Raw genomic sequence first — 17943 nt, 5'->3', positions numbered from 1 at the left:
AGAGAGAGAAAGGGCCCGAGAAAATATTTGAAGAGATTAGAGTCAAAAACTTCCCTAACATGGAAAAGGAAAAGCCACCCAAGTCCAGGAAGCGCAGAGAGTCCCATACAGGATAAACCCAAGGAGAAACATGCCGAGACACATAGTCATCAAATTGGCAAAAATTAAAGACAAAGAAAAATTACTGAAAGCAACAAGGGAAAAACGACAAATAATATACAAGGGAACTCCCATAAGGTTAACAGCGGATTTCTCAGCAGAAACTCTACAAGCCAGAAGGGAGTGGCATGATATACTTAAAGTGATGAAAGGGAAGAACCTACAACCAAGATTACTCTACCAGGCAAGGATCTCATTCAGATTCGATGAAGAAATCAAAAGCTTTACAGAGAAGCAAAAGCTAAGAGAATTCAGCACCACCAAACCAGCTCTACAACAAATGCTAAAGGAGCTTCTCTAAGTGGGAAACACAAGAGAAGGAAAAGACCTACAAAAACAAACCCAAAACAATTAAGAAAATGGTAATAGGAACATACATATCGATAATTACCTTAAACGTGAATGGATTAAATGCTCCAAGCAAAAGACACAGGCTTGCTGAATGGATAAAAAAACAAGGCCCATATATATGCTGTCCACAAGAGACCCACTTCAGACCTTGGGACACATACAGACTGAAAGTGAGGGGATGGAAAAAGATATTCCATGCAAATGGAAATCAAAAGAAAGCTGGAGTAGCAATACTCATATCAGATAAAACAGACTTTAAAATAAAGAATGTTACAAGAGACAAGGAAGGACATTACATAATGATCAATGGATCAATCCAAGAAGAAGATATAACAATTATAAATATATATGCACCCAACATAGGAGCACCTCAATATATAAGGCAACTGCTAACCACTATAAAAGGGGAAATCGACAGCCACACAATAATAGTGGGAGACTTTACCACCTCACTTACACCAATGGACAGATCATCCAAAATGAAAATAAGGAAACAGAAGCTTTAAATGACACAACAGACAGATAGATTTAATTGATATTTATAGGACATTCCATCCAAAAACAGCAGAATACACTTTCTTCTCAAGTGCGCACAGAACATTCTCCAGGAAAGATCACATCTTGGGTCACAAATCAAGCCTCAGTAAATTTAAGAAAATTGAAATCATATCAAGCATCTTTTTGACCATAACACTATGAGATTAGAAATGAATTACAGGGGAATAAACGGAAAAAGCACAAACGCATGGAGGCTAAACAATACGTTACTAAATAACCAAGAGATCACTGAAGAAATCAAAGAGGAAATCAAAAAATACCTAGAGACAAACGACAATGAAAACACAATGATCCAAAACCTATGGGATGCAGCACAAGAAGTTCTAAGAGGGAAGTTTATAGCTATACAAGCCTACCTCAAGAAACAAGAAAAATCTCAAATAAACAATCTAACCTTACACCTAAAGAAACTAGAGAAAGAAGAACAAACAAAACCCAAAGTTAGCGGAAGGAAATAAATAATAAAAATCAGAGCAGAAATAAATGAAATAGAAACAAAGAAAACAATAGCAAAGATCAATAAAACTAAAAGCTGGTTCTTTGAGAAGATAAACAAAATTGATAAACCATTAGCCAGACTCATCAAGAAAAAGACAGAGAGGACTCAAATCAATAAAATTAGAAATGAAAAAGGAGAAGTTGCAACAGACAACACAGAAATACAAAGCATCCTAAGAGACTACTACAAGCAACTCTATGCCAATAAAATGGACAACCTGGAAGAAATGGACAAATTCATAGAAAGGTATAACCTTCCAAGACTGCACCAGAAAGAAATAGAAAATATAAACAGACCAATCACAAGTAATGAAATTGAAACTGTGATTAAAAATCTTCCAACAAACAAAAGTCCAGGACCAGATGGCTTCACAGGTGAATTCTATCAAACATTTAGAGAAGAGCTAACACCCATCCTTCTCAAACTCTTCCAAAAAATTGCAGAGGAAGGAACACTCCCAAACTCATTCTATGAGGCCACTATCACCCTGATACCAAAACCAGACAAAGATACTACAAGAAAAGAAAATTACAGATCAATATCACTCATGAATATACAGGCAAAAATCCTCAACAAAATACTAGCAAACAGAATCCAACAACACCTTAAAAGGATCATACACCATGATCAAGTGGGATTTATCCCAGGGATGCAAGGATTCTTCAATATAGGCAAATCAATCAATGTGATACACCATATTAACAAATTGAAGAATAAAAGCCATATGATCATCTCAATAGATGCAGAAAAAGCTTTTGACAAAATTCAACATGCATTTATGATAAAAACTCTCCAGAAAGTGGGCATAGAGGGAACCTACCTCCACATAATAAAGGCAAACCCACAGCAAACATTCTCAATGGTGAAAAGCTGAAAGCATTTCCACTAAGATCAGGAACAAGACAAGGACGTCCACTCTCACCAATATTATTCAACATAGTTTTGGAAGTCCTAGCCATGGCAATCAGAGAAGAAAAAGAAATAAAAGGAATACAAATTGGAAAAGAAGTAAAACTGTCCGTGTTTGCAGATGACATGATACTATACATAGAGAATCCTAAAGATGCCACCAGAAAACTACTAGAGCTAATCATGAATTTGGTAACATTGCCAAATACATAAAAATACAAAATTACAGGATATAAAATTAATGCACAGAAATCTCTTGCATTCCTATAAACTAATGATGAAAAATCTGAAAGGGAAATTAAGGAAACACTCCCATTTACCACTGCAACAAAAAGAATAAAATACCTAGGAATAAACCTACCTAGAGAGACAAAAGACCTATATGCGGAAAATTATAGGACACTGATGAACAAACTTAAAGATGATACCCACAGATGGAGAGATATACCACGTTTTTGAAATGGAAGAATCAATATGGTGAAAATGGCTATACTACCCAAAGCAATCTACAGATTCAATGCAATCCCTATCAAATTACCAATGGCATTTTTTATGGAACTAGAACAAAAAATCTTAAAATTTGTATGGAGACACAAAAGACCCTGAATAGCCAAAGCAGTCTTGAGGGGAAAAAAACGGAGCTGGAGTAATCATACTCCCTGACTTCAGACTATACTACAAAGCTACAGTAATCAAGACAACATGGTACTGGCACAAAAACAGAAATATAGATCAATGGAACAAGATAGAAATCCCAGAGGTAAACCCATGCACCTATGGTCAACTAATCTATGACAAGGGAGGCAAAGATATACAATGGAGAACAGACAGTCTCTTCAATAAATGGTGCTTGGAAAACTGGACAGCTACATGTAAAAGAATGAAATTAGAGCACTCCCTAACAGCATACACAAAAATAAACTCAAAATGGATTAGAGACCTAAATGTAAGACCGGACACTATAAAAGTCTTAGAGGAAAACACAGGAAGAACACTCTTTGACATAAATCACAGCAAGATCTTTTTTGATCCACCTCCTAGAATAATGGAAATAAAAGCAAAAATAAACAAATGGGACCTAATGAAACTTCAAAGCTTTTGCACAGCAAAGGAAACCATAAACAAGACCAAAAGACAACCCTCAGAATGGGAGAAAATATTTGCTAATGAATCAACAGACAAAGGATTAATCTCCAAAATATATAAACAGCTCATGCAGCTCAATATTAAAAAAACAAACAACCCAATCCAAAAATGGGCAGAAGACCTAAATAGACATTTCTCCAAAGAAGATATACAGATGGCCAAGAAGCACATGAAAAGCTGCCCAACATCACTAATTATTAGAGAAATGCAAGTCAAAACTACAATGAGCTATCACCTCACACCAGTTAGAATGTGTATCATCAGAAAATCTACAAACAACAAATGCTGGAGAGGGTGTGGAGAAAAGGGAACCCTCTTGCACTGTTGGTGTGAATGTAAATTGATACAGCCACTATGGAGAACAGTATGGAGGTTCCTTAAAAAACTAAAAATAGAATTACCATATGATCCAGCAATCCCACTACTGGGCATATACCCAGCAAAAACCATAATTCAAAAAGAGTCATGTACCACAATTCTCACTGCAGCACTATTTACAATAGCCAGGTCATGGAAGCAACCTAAATGCTCATCGACAGATGAATGGATAAAGAAGTTGTGGTACATATATACAATGGAATATTACGCAGCCACAAAAAGGAACGAAATTGGGTCATTTGTTGAGACGTGGATGGATCTAGAGACTGTCATACAGAGTGAAGTAAGTCAGAAAGAGAAAAACAAATATCGTATATTAACGCATATATGTGGAACCTAGAAAAATGGTACAGATGAACCAGTTTGCAGGGCAGAAATTGAGACACGATGTAGAGGACAAAGGGTGGAGGTGGTGGTGTGATGAACTGGGCAATTGGGATTGACATGTATACACTGATGTGTATAAAATTGATGACTAAGAAGAACCTGCTGTATGAATAAATAAATAAAATTAAATTTGAAAAAAAGATAAAAGATTTTCCATGGATCTCTTTTTCCACCTTTTAATTACCATGAGTAATTTTTGGTTACCGTCCTTGAACTTTCTAAGTATGCAATTAAATCTTTCATAAAAAGAATTCTTGCCTTTCTATATTTGCCTTTTTTTTCCTTTTTATTCACTTGTAGTTACTAAAAGTGCATCTCACACAGGAAGACGAGCATCGCTGGTGGGCTGGGCCCTTAGGTCTTGCTGCTTTCAACTCTCTCACTAAAGACAATGGTAACTCTTGTGTTAAGTACACAGTGTTTATTGTGCCCACAAATAAACGTTTTATTAATATAAATTTAGTTTTATTAGTAAATGGATCTGAATATTGAGTTTCTTCTATCATTTAAGCTAGTGATGCACTGGACCATGTTCTTGGCTACTGTGATGAAGTGAAACAACAAGGATAATAATACCTACCATCCGGATTGTGTGAGCATTGCAGAAAACACAGACTATCTGGCAGTACAGGTAACACGGTTAAAGATCCCCATCCCCTCCTCTGGATTCTGTTTGGCTCTAGACTACTGACCACAGCTCCTTCTGTTCCCAGCCCCTGCCTCCGCTTGGGTATTGCATGTGGATTTCCATTTCCTGGTTCGGCACAGCTCTGAGTCCTTGAGTTCCTCACCTTCCTTCATCCCTGGCTCAGACTGAGCTTTTCTCTGCACTCTGGCTGTTGCTCTGGCCGTTCTGAGATGCAGCTCCTCCCCTGCTTGCACACCCACCCTTCCCTCCAGTGGGTCTCCAGAGCTCTCCCCACCAAGACCTCCCTGTGCTGCTGTCACCTGACACCAGGGGCCAGTAACAGCTTCTTGTGAGACCTGCCAACTGCATACTCTTAGGTTTGACAGTGAAAAACAGAAAGTAAAAGTTACATCAACAAATCAGACCAAAGTGCTTTTTAAAAACATGAATAACTCCTCGACAACAATTATAGGCAATCCCCATTTTCCAAGAACAGACCCAGACCTGAGTTAAAGGTGCCTGAAAGCTTAATTCTACTTGCAAATCACTGGTAGTATTTTAGCAAATTTCTGTAGAGTCCTGTGTTTCATTAAAGCGTATACTGAAGACGCTTTACTAGTGTATGTAGTTTATGAATACAGTGCAGATAAGTGCTCACCCACTATTTTTAGGCAAGAGCTTGGTAATCCACTGTTTCCTTTATCATCATAGCTGCTGAGACGCTCAGATAAAAGTTTGTACAATAGTGGAAAACAAGCCAATCTTCATTTGCTGACGTTTCTAATATAATCATTTTACATCTTTTACTGTTTAGGTCTTGGTATTTTATTTCTGTGCTATTACATTAAAGAAGTCACTTGGAGGTCTTGATTATATTTATACTATAAATACAGTTTTGTAAAGAAGAAAAAGAAAGTAATTTCCTCTTTTTCTTTCTTTATAGAAAGCACAGCAAGGCCTTTGGGGTCTGAGTTCTGAAGTTCTGCCTTTGGGAGACTTGGCAGTGTTTCAAGGACTAGAGCTCTAAATAATTCCTTCCCCCAGTCTCTGTTTGGAAATGTTTAGCACTTTGGGAGAAGCAAACAAGGAGATGGGCATTAAACAGGAGAGTGACTGGAGATTTGAGCTTTAATGAGAGGATGAAAACAAAGACAGGAGATGGCCATGGTTCCAAGACCTTGGGCCTGGGAGACAAGATGGGGGACCATGAGGGGTGGACACATGTAAACACCTGAAGACACCAATGACCCCTCCCGTATATCACCCCAGAGATGGGAGGAACTCGGATAAGGGGGAACCATGTGCATACCAAGTGTCTTGGTGCTAAAAACAATAGGAAACGTTTCCGTGCTTGAGACTGAAACAAAAGAAGAAGCCTCTGTAGGGGGGGTCTCTGCGATCCTCCTTCAACATCGGGACCCGGCAGACAGCTGCGCAGGTCAGATCACTTCTGAAGCTAATGTAACAGTCAGCAGCTCCATCAACTAAGAACAAGTATCCTCCCTGTATTGCTGGGGCAATGTACTAGTTTACTCTCATAAAGGTGGGGAAGATACCAAAATTAATATTTGATTTGTGTGTCTTACAAAATCTTACTCAAAGACAGATTTTGTTTGATATTTGGTGGGGGGATGGGGTGGACCTAAGATGCTTTTTATTCAAGTGGCTAAGTGGTTCACACTTACATAACTGGATTTTATCTTTTATTATATCCATGCTATATGGCATAAACTACCACACAGTCCTTTTAGGAAATATACAAATTATAAATAATTAAAGGAGAAGTGAGTTCAAATGCTTTGCCTTTATTTCAGCTTATGAGGCTTAGCTTATAGATATAATCTACAGTTCAACTTATTGATCTGAGGGACAAAATTCCACTCAGCCTCAAGGTTTACTTTGTCAGCTGAGGGCTAATAAAATTTTGTCTTTCCATTCCTATTTCCGTCTTTTTACTCTTAATTACTTTCCGACTATCCTTGCATGTTTTTAGAGCTCACTGTTAATACCTTTAATACTCTAGCTTAATATCCCAGCTTCAGAGTTTGTATCTGAGTTATGACATATGTCATTTCTTTCACACGGTAGTAGCTCTCCCCCAAGAAGAAAAATACAGAAGAAAGCTTTATCCTTTTTAGATTTCTTCCTTGTTCTTTCAGTTAACTGATTTGTATGAAGGTTTTGTGTTGAGCAATGTTCAAACCAGGGAAATTTCTACAATTCGTGTTAGCTCAAGGCTCAGGTAAGCAAGATTAAGTGTATCAAGTGTACCAATTCGAACCATTGGGATCATTATGGGGTTTGTAAAAGTCAGTCTTATCAGACCTCCTGTTATGGTTTGAACGGAAAAGCAAACTTAGCAAAGATTTCCCAGTGAGGTCCCCAAGGATGCCATAACCTTGGTGAATTAAGTGAATTCATTGCTACTCAGGATCTGGTCCTGAGCCCTGCAAGCTTAGAAACCCAGTCAATCAGAACATCAATAGTAGATCCTGCTCTCCAGAAAGACTCACATTAATTGGATCCCCAGTTACTGATGTATAATAACCAGAATGGCAACTGATTAACTTACAATGAAACATAAAGCAAAGGACCAGACCAGATCTTCTTGCTTGTTCATTTGCTCCCCTGTAGACAAATCTACAAGGAAAGCCAGATTATTATCAGGAAGAGGCTTCATAGATGAGTCAAACCAGGGGAGCAGGTGAAAGATATTAATGCTGCTGCCAGCAAGCCATCCACCTCTGCTGGAGCCTGTCCCTGCCACTGTCACTCCTCTCTAGTCCCCAAGCTTATGTTGGAAACCTTAGCCAGTGTGCAAGTGACATTCTTTTCTCTGGACTCAGAGCTGAAATCAGCATCTTTCTTTTTTTTTTTTAATTCTGATTTTTATATGTTGTTTACTTTAAGCAATGCTTTCTTAGATTCAGAAGGAAAATAACTTTTAGCAGACATATAATTGAAGTCATATCTAACAAGCTAAAACATGTTTTCTAAAAAGCACTGAGCCACAACATATGCTAAGGCCTCCCAGTACCATGGGATGGTATCCCAGTATTGTGGGATCCAAGTACCACGGTCGGGCCAGAAGCTCTGTGACCCACTAGAGCCTAGAGGAGACACAGAATTAACACTGCAGCTTACTAACTGGCTGTCACTTGTGTCTGTGGCGTGCCGCATTCTTCTGACCCTCGCTTCCAGGGATCTATAACTTTTGATATGCTTGTTGTCACCTTGGATTAAATTTCTTCTAACCCTTGCTTCCCGCGTGTGCAACAAGTCTTTGTTGTCCAGCTTCCCGATAAGCCTGTTTTGTCCACCTGCCATTTTAGAATTTTACAAAACACTTCGATGGCAATAGTTTTTACTGAACATGTTTTACTGTCATCAAAGTAATAAAACTTATACTCAACTATATAATTGCAATTTTCAACTGCTAAAAGAATAGTTCTTACTTATTTTAAAGCCTTAGCAATTTCAACTACAATTTTTCACAGGTTTAACATAATAAATGATAAACATAATAACAGGCTATTTATGAAATCTGACCTTTCCTGAAAGTGAGGGCTTTTAAATTTCTACTAAATAAGTAAATTAATTAATCTAATAAATCTGAAACATTAATGTTGAGACCTATTGGAGACAATTGAATGGTGGAAGGTGTAAGAGGCTGAGAGCTATTGCACAAGGCATACAATCATAGAACAATATCTTTTGTTTCATTACTTTGTCAATAATTTTACTATAGAGACCAAGATAAAAGCAGAATCTATGTAATCCCATCTGAAAAACACTAAATGCTGCCCATGTGCATCTGTGAGACATACTTTAAAATGATTATTATCAAATAACCAAATATATCCACTAGTTTATATTTTTGAATAAACTGCAGTTTTCAAAAGTATGTGAGAGGGTTTCCCTGGTGCCGTGGTGGTTGAGAGTCCACCTACCGATGCAGGGGACGCGGGTTCGTTCCCCGGTCCGGGAAGATCCCACATGCCGCGGAGCAGCTAGGCCCGTGAGCCATGGCCGCTGAGCCTGCGCGTCCGGAGCCTGTGCTCCGCAACGGGAGACGCCACAGCAGTGAGAGGCCCGCGTACCAAAAAAAAAAAAAAAAAAAAGTATGTGAGGCCCTAATGATTTTATCATAAAATGACTTAAAATCCTGAAACTCTAAAGCGAAAGTAAGCATACCCCAATTCACCAGTGTCCGTATCTGGAGCAGGTCATTTGTCTGATTTCGTGTTTGTGTGATTTAAGTGAAGAAAGAGTTGAGATTCAGGTGGAATTTGGAAAGAAAATCGCTCATGCCATTAGAAAGCAGCAGCTCTGTCAGGCTTCCTTCTGGGGCGCACATGCTTTCCTTGGATGTGTGAGTATCTTAAATAAAGTCACTTTCAGATTTAACCTGAGAGGCATACGTCTCTGAAGCTGACATGTTAAATGGACTTGTTGCTTAGACAATTTAAACTTTGGAGTAGCCACCTTACTTCTCTAGGTCCAGCTTCATGGGGTAAGAGGATGGGGGGAAAGAGAACAGCTTTCTCATTAGTCCCGTGTTCATCGCCTGCACCTCTGCACTGGATCGTTTCCCTTCAGCCCTGCGGGTCCACTCTCCATCGTTTTTCACTGGCTGTGGTACCCACACTCTCTGGCTTCCAGTTGGGTCTGGCCCGTGGAAAGCAAGCTAGGGAGATCAGAGGAGGAGAGTGGAGTTCCTGCTGGTCCCCAGCTCCCTCCCTGTAGGGTCACCAAGGGCCTGCTGCCTTCTCCAGTCCTACAGGACGGCCCTCCCTTAAACCCTCTGGGTCTCCAGGGTCCGTAACGGCTCCCTCCGCGCGCCCCCTGCAGGCCCCGGGGGTAAAAGCTCGGGAAGTTGCTAACCGGGCGGGGTCCCCTTGGTTAACTCTGCTCTTCAGATTGCCCCACTGGAGGGTCTCATCCACTTCTTCTTGGAACCCTGACTGATGAAAATTTTATCTACGTTGGGTCACACAAATCATCTTCATGGGGTCTCTTCTAAATTAATGAAACTAGGATTGCGTTACTAGACTAGCCTGAGACTGCAGATGCTACCATCAAGAGTTAACAGCCCTTTTCTTCATAGTGCAGGCATTTAGAGAGAAATGCCAATTGCCTAAAGACATCAATTCTTCATCCAAACTGTAATTAGACTTTGAATAATAGTCTTCTTTGACATATAAAATCATGTCTTTGTAACAGAAGTCTTCGACTGAGTGCTTTAGACTTCAGTAGAAGGAAAGAAGGGTTCTAAATTAAGACTTGAAATCTTTAAAATAGACAGGGGGAAGAGCCCAAATGTATTTCTGTTATCAGTTTTTTGCATTACTGTTCCTAATAATGTTATTATTAATAATAATAATAGATAACAATGACTGAATGCTTATTTTTTATCAGTGACTGTTTCGGGTGCTTAACATATATCAGCTCATTAAACACCCTCAACAATCTGTGAGGTAAGAATTGGTATTATTATCCTCACTTTACAAAAAAGGAAATAAAATACGGAGAATTAAATAACTTGCCCAACGTAGTGCTATATGTTGCTGCCTTCATTGCGTTTTAGAACATGCTAAACAATGATTCTCGCCCAGAAGAATCACATGTACTAATATTTTTAAAAATTGAAAACCATTTTTATTACCACTTCCATATTGCTGACTTCCAAATGTCCATAGACCTGGGTGAAATAATCATTGAGCTTTAGCAATTTTTTTTAACATGGAAGTTTTTTGCAAATCAGAAATTTGTTACACTGAGAACTTCAGCAAAAGATGTTTACATTTCTGAACATTTCTTTCAAGAAAAAAATGTGTCCACATGTATTTGTGTGTCGGAGCTGCCGCTGGCACCATGGGAAAAAACAGACAAACATCATTTCAAAGTTAAACTAATGGAAATAACTTAATTGATGTGAAAAGATCATCTTGCTTAAAACTAATTTGGGCAATCAATGTACAAATCTGCTTAACAGTGGCAGTCTGTAAACCTTTTCATCATGCAGTGTTTTATATTATAAAAGTACCAAAATAGAATATATTGAGGGTATAGAAAAGCTGAACTGTGAATACATGTCTTTTTAATATGTTTCTGTTTTAACCTAGTGATTCAAGTTACAGTCTGTGGTCCAAGGAGCATTGATACTGAGGGCCTTAACTGTACATGAAAAATATCTTATTCCTTCAAAAAAAAATTGGAGATCAGAAACAATACAGCAAATCTACTCAATTTGATTGATGGGCTCTCTTGGTGTTTGTTGTATTGTTTTCTGAGATTTGAAATATTTCATGTTTTAAAATTTTAAAACAAAGTTCCTAAATTTGAGTAATGGGAAGATCACTTCAAAAGGACAAAAATTCACAAAACTGCAAAATATGTCTGCAGACCTGGTTAGAGAAAAAAATGAAATAGAGTGCTTTCTGAAAGAAGAAAATTAAAAACACAATTTTTTTTCCCTTCTTTGTGTTTCAATGATTTAGCCCTGTGTTTGGAGTTCAGGATACCAGAAATGTGTCTACATCCAATATCTGTACTTTGGGGGTTTGACTGCTACCTTATTTTTACTGACTCTGTTCTTGGGTAATTCTTAGGCCTTCAGTTCCTCTTATGGGCTCACAATTAATTTGAGTCTGTTCAATATCCCTAAAAACATTAAGTAAATAAGAAAGGGATGTTTAGGAACAATGAGCCTAACTTTTTGCTGTTGTCAACAGTTTGGTTGTGATATTTTGGAATTTTTCATATGCAGCTTAAAAGGAGAAGGAAGAGGAAAAGATACAAAAAAGGAGATGCAGGAAGGACAGCAGGGTCAGGAGGTGGAGAAGAAGAAAGAAAAGAATGAAAAAGAAAATTAAAGAAGCAGGTGGAAAAGGAGAAGGAAGGAGAAAGGAAGAGGAGAGGAGAGGTGAGAAGGCCAGGGGGTGGAAAGGGGGAAAGAATAAAAAATTTTAGCTATTTTTGGAGGCCAGATTATTTTACCACAGAAAAGAGTGAGAAAAACTCCCCAACTTCTTTGTACGTGTGCCAGTGTATAAATGGCTATTCTATACATAATTGCCTATAGTCTTATAAACAATTTTTTAAAATATACTCCCACATTTTCACTTCTTGGACTCTGCTTCCTAGAAGAATGTGATACATGAAATCAGAATCATTACATACTTTCTTACCTTAGGTAAGTGTGTAAGGAGCTATTTCCTCAATTCCTGCAGGATTAGGAAATTAGCCCAAACTACTGACTGCTAAGAATACCAAGATGATAAAGTTAACATTTCAGAGCTGATAAAGTCAAGGCTACGAGCCCCTTCCAAAACCCTGGCAGAGGACTTGGTAATGTGTTTACATGTCTCATGTTTATGTAAAACTTCTAAAAGAGATTCTTGTATCCCTTTTCTCTACAAGGAACCCCGAAATTTGTCTGAGTTCCACGTCCCACAAAACTTGGATCCGTCATGCAATAAGGGATTCAAGGAGACTGTCAAATCTGCTTTAGGAACTCTAAAGAAGAGAATTGTGCAAAATAGTTCTGGAAGCTCTTTGCATGAAGTCCTGCCTGAATATAAGGGGTGGTTAGAAAGCTAGGGGGATTCTCAAAGTCTCTTCCAGACCCTTGAGACTAGGACTATTTTTTGAAGGTTTTGCAATCAAAAAGCTTATTTGTTATAAAGCAGTTGTTTAAAATATAGGCTTATATTATTATTTACCTCTAATACTCTTATTTCCCACATTTTGAAGATGGATAGATAGAGATGGACAGACAGACATAGATCTCCAAGACAGTTTCAAGTGCCCCCTCCTTTTCTTTAATAAATTGTGCAGTGTTTCAGTCTTTAACATTTCACTATAAAACACCAACCAACACCAAGCCTATAATCCGTAAGGCTATATCAGGTACCACTGCATTATGTAAATGATAACATAATACCAGGACTACTATAATCCCAGATACCAATGCACAATGAGTGGATTATGCTAAATAATGTAAAAGGTTAAATAACTTTCATTTACTTGAATGCTAAACATGGTGTTATAAGCCAGTGAACTTAATATAACCACAATGACCCTCAAACAATACTCTCATTAGTTACACCTTAGGCTTAAAATAATTCACACAACTCTGGTTGGTCTGGTTTTCAAGATGAGGAAAGTAAAGCCTAAAGCAAGCTGAGTTCTAGACCAGGGATGACCAGTAAATGGCATTAATCCAACTATTCCTCTTTCCTGTCCTGGGGCAGACATCAGTAATCAATCATCAGCTCTTTCCCTACATTCCAGGTAGCCATTACCAATTGATCCGTGTGGACACACGAACTAAAACCTAGTGAATAAACCAGGTCCAGACTAAGGATACATAGTGGTCAGGAGATAACAAGGAAGTAGGACTACCATCCCCTCACCACTCCCACCCACCCAAATCTGTCACTAGTGCTTCTTATGTTGATATCCCTTTTCATATGACTTCATTCTCATACTCTTCTGCAAGAAAAATAAGCCATTTATCCAGTTTATGACTAAAACCCCTCTCTTTCCCGGTGACACTTTGTGGGTGATGATGACTGAGAATCCTGTCTTCACGCTTGGCTCTCCCCATGACCTCACATGGTTAGTGCAAACGTCTCCACTCGCTCCCCTGGGGCCCGTGCTCCAGGTGTGGACTCCTGCTTTCTCTGGCTCAACACACAGCTGGACAGCATCTGTCTAAACACAGAATCCCTCAGCCCACATCCCTGCATTGCTCATGTTCTGCCTCTTCTACCGTCTGCGGCTTGGGGTTTGGCAAACACCAGGGAAAGTGCTCTGGGCTCTACCTGTGATCTGAAGAGTATTAAACCATGGAAAAGGCAATGTTTCATAACAAGTGGACCTTTCATCTTCTTGGAGGAGTCTTGCCTTTCATCACTTTCTGCTCCTGGAGCAACAGGCAAAGACATAGAGAAAGAGATAGATGATTTTGAAGGGGGAACTAATGAAATGGTAGCGATGGATGTGTAAGTCTGTCTTTTAGCTTAGAAAGTGCTTATGGAAAGTACTTGGCACTAAAACATGGTGGGCGGGGAGCAGAGTTCCATCTTTCTCTAGTCCCCTCGAAGGTTGCCCCAGCACAGGGCCAAGGGGTCACCACCAGTGGGCTACCTGGGGACACACTATAACACTGTAAGCTTTTCTTCACACCTGGCAGCAAGAATTTTGAGAAATACCTACTTGTTCCCATTTTAGTGGATTTAGGCTTACAAACAGAACAGTGGTCTCTAATCAACTCAACTGACTAACTCACTCAACAGTAGGCAGTGAAAGTCCAGAGCCCCTGCCCTTCCCTTCCACCCCACCTCCATGCTGAGAGTAAACAAACCCTGGATGTGTGTACGAAGCGTTAGGAGTTTGGGTGAGGGATACTGACTGGGGGCAGAAGAACGGAGTGTCTTCCAGACAAACTCCCTTCTCAAAGATCTTGCTGACTCCCTCAGCATTTTTTCATCAATTTATTTATTTAACGTACATTTATTGCATCCTCTCCTAAGGGCAGGTACAGGGCTAAGCACCGATTATGGCAAGATAAATTACAGCCTGAAAACTAGATGCAGACATTCTTAGGCACCTAGTATATATAGCAGGTCAGTACATATGTATCCCTTATTCAACCCTGTGATATAGGTATTACTATTCTCATCTTTTTACCAAATGATAAAACAGAGACTCAGGGAGGTTACACAGTTTGACCTGCGTCTCAAGATTAAAATGTGGCCCAAACGGATTTGAACCCGACCCTGTGCTACCATACTGCCTCAACCTTCATAACTAAGTGAAAGAGAAAAACAAATATGTACAATTACCTTCAAAGGGATGAATGCTATCATGCAGGTGTGTACACTGAAGCCATAAGAGAGCATGGTGGAGAGTAACATTCTCTTAGGGGACTTCTGACCCTCACCTGGTCCTTATGAGGAGTGAAATGTGGGTGATCCCCAACATAGGAACCACAAGCATTGTTTTCTTATTTTATAACAGCACACAGTTCTCAAAGCAGCCACACCTGACCAGGTTAATGATCTGTGATACGGTTTCAGTCTTAGACAACTTCAATCCAAATATCACCTTGATTAGATGGCTCCTGTAAGAAACTTAAAAGGAATGCCATCTCAGGAACCTCATCTGCACAGAAAAGCAACAGTCACTCAAACAGAAATCCAGTCTGAGTAAGCATCACGGTATCACTTTTACAGAGGCCATGGGAGAAGCCAAAGTATCTCCTTTTGAAACTTAAAGAATATAGGTGATCAACATTTGATTAGTTTGCCAGGACAGACATATAAATAATATTTTAGAGTAAAGAACTGAATTATAGTATTGAATTTGGCAGTCTGCATTTTTGAAAATGCATCAACAGAGTAAGAAAAGGGACTCATACAAGTAAATGGGTAAAAAAATCATTTTACTATTGTAACTGGTATCATTATAAAGCTCTTAACTCAGGAAGGTCTCCTGATCAGTTTGTTTTCTTTCCAGTATGTGGAGGAAAATGATAGCCAAGTACGTGTATCTCTGGGGACTGAGGTGGGACCTGTAGGCTGAGCACAGAACTGAAAATAAAGCAGTGTATTTCCGTGAACGGACAAGCACAATAAGCCCATACCATTGCAAAATGAAAGTACCTGATTCCAAAAGCTTTGCTTTTCCATGCCATCACCAAGAGGCAACAATTCCTCGCTCATTCTCCATTCCACGTTCTCAGTTAGTACTTTTTGACTGGCAGTATTCATTTTCATTTTAGTACTTGAAAAAATAAAGGAGCATATGTCTGTCCTGTGGGTGAACAGAATAGGGCATCAAAATGCAGTAGCTATAATTGGTTAGGCATTTGCCAGCGCTAGACAAGGGCGGAGACTGAGCTGATGTCCCAGCCTGTGGCTCACTCGCCCGGCCGAGCCTCAGCTCACTGGTTTCACCCACATTCTCAGTCCATTGATTCAGGGGCAGCTGTTTAGACACAGTTTTTCCCCACAGCAGGCACCAGCCTGGGGCTCTTTCTAAATGGCTGGAGTGGCCAGCAGCAAAGCCACTGTCAGACCCCTCCTCTACTATGGAAAGAGCTCATGGTCACAGGCTGAAATTGGGGGTTGAACTGAGGCAGTGTTTCTTTTTCCCAAGTGGAAAAACGGAATAACCTGTGTTTGTTGTTTGGCTAGTTTAGGTACAGCAGAATGCTCACTAAGTTGATTTCACAACGTTCTGGACATGTTTACACAATAGAAGCATTTATATGAAGACTGTCTTTTTCCTTAACAAAAGGTTTTCCCCCTCTCTCTAAATATTGATGTCTGACAGCTGGGGCTGTCTCATACTTCCTCAGCTGAGTGTCCCATCCCTACCCCACCAGCCGGTTACACATGGGTCTTCCAAACATTCCTGCTCAAAAATTTCCAGCCCCAAGACTCGTCTTTGAGGGACCTCACTCAGAACATTCTCTAGCTAAGCCAGCCACAAGTCCACCTGACATTTTTTGGCTCTCAGACCGCCACTGGAAACCACAGCGAAGCACACTGACCCACAGGTGATGGGGACCAATCTGTACTCAGCTTCCCTTAGCAGCATGTCTCTCTTTCCCCCCATCCCCAATCTCCAACAGGCAAGCACAGACTCCTCTGCTTCTACTGTGCAAGGGAGCCCGACGTGACAATATCTGATTGACCCCTTGCAACGTGGCCATCCGCTGTAGACACAGCTTGGCCTCAGGATTTGCCACCAGTGCAATTCTGCCATTTACTTCCTGGCCTACAATCATGAGTAAGGGTCATGCCTGAAATATGCCTCGGACCTCTGCAAAAGAACCCGGAATTCACATTACCCTGGAACCTAAGGACATAATTAATCAAGAATTGAATATCAGATAAAATTGAAACTGTAGAGAGACGTTATCATTGATGTTTTTTGTAATCATGGCCTTACGATCACAGAAAGAGATTATTTCCTCCAAGAGCTATGTGAGTTGTGTCCTAGGATGGTACATTGTACACTTTTTAGTGTTTAGCTGATGGTGTGTTCTAGTATCTTTGATTAAAAAACAGTGGAAGAGATATCGCAGGATGTTACCTGCGTTACTGCCAAACAAGGCATGTATGGAATTGCTAAGCCTTCAAAGAAAGTAGGAAAGGAAGATGTTTTGATCTTTACTAGGTGCCTGGCATTAGTCTGCAAGAGTGAGTAGGGGCTTAAATTAGTTGGGAACGATCCGTTCCTGGCTCCTCTCCATCTGTCTCACCCTATATACAATCCAGTGTGGTCCCTTCCCTGCATTTTCACCGCCACCATCTCATCCATCATTTTTCCTCTGGACTACTTCTACACCACCTACTGGTCTCCCCGCTTTAACTCCTGTCCCCCTCCCATCTGTTGTCCACGTGCAGCTTTTTAAGGCGCGCATCCGATCACACCACATGCTCTGCCAGGTGCCCTCCGCTCTCACTCTCAAAGGACACCTGACTTCTGAGTTTTCAGGTCTTAGCTTAAAGGTCAGCACCTTCTCTAACTGCGTGCTCCCTGTTATTCTATCTCATTGCTCATTTTTTATTGCTTATTTGTTGGCTTTCCAGTTACTTGTCCGCCTCCCTCTATACACCGTGACCTCCCCCGGGCAGAGAGCAGGCTTGTTTGTTCACCAATGGGTACCCCAAACCTAGCATGTTGATTGGTATAGACTAGGTACCCAATAAATGTGTGTTGGATGAATGACAAAGAAGAACTTGAATTGGGTGTTGATGGTAGGAAGATCTGGCATTCAGAGGTTAAGATGTTGAGATTCATGTTGGTAAAAGGGCAAAGGTGAAGATGAAATAATAAAAGAGAAAAAGAGAAGTTGGAATGTGGCACGTGTGTGAGGGCATTGGGGGCAGCCCAATACCCAGAAGATCTG

The 17943-nt window shown here is 40.0% G+C and overlaps 1 protein-coding gene across 9 annotated transcripts in view; it reads right to left on the bottom strand.

Moving 5' to 3' along the window:
* COG6 (component of oligomeric golgi complex 6) overlaps positions 1–17943 on the bottom strand; it is a 279679-nt gene that overhangs the window by 130530 nt on the left and 131206 nt on the right. For 7 of the 9 annotated variants that reach the window (XR_009559818.2, XR_009559811.1, XR_009559813.1 and 4 more), the window contains one exon: positions 15686–15836. The exons of the other annotated variants lie outside the window; for them this stretch is intronic. The gene's annotated coding sequence lies outside the window, so the exon portion shown is untranslated. The remainder of the gene's footprint in view (positions 1–15685; positions 15837–17943) is intronic. 9 annotated transcript variants of the gene reach the window in all.

Source organism: Globicephala melas, chromosome 18, assembly GCF_963455315.2.
Source record: "Globicephala melas chromosome 18, mGloMel1.2, whole genome shotgun sequence".
Classification (NCBI taxonomy): Eukaryota; Metazoa; Chordata; class Mammalia; order Artiodactyla; family Delphinidae; genus Globicephala; species Globicephala melas.
The sequence above is the reverse complement of the archived record's forward strand: the minus strand, read 5'-3'. Positions and strand labels throughout refer to the sequence as shown.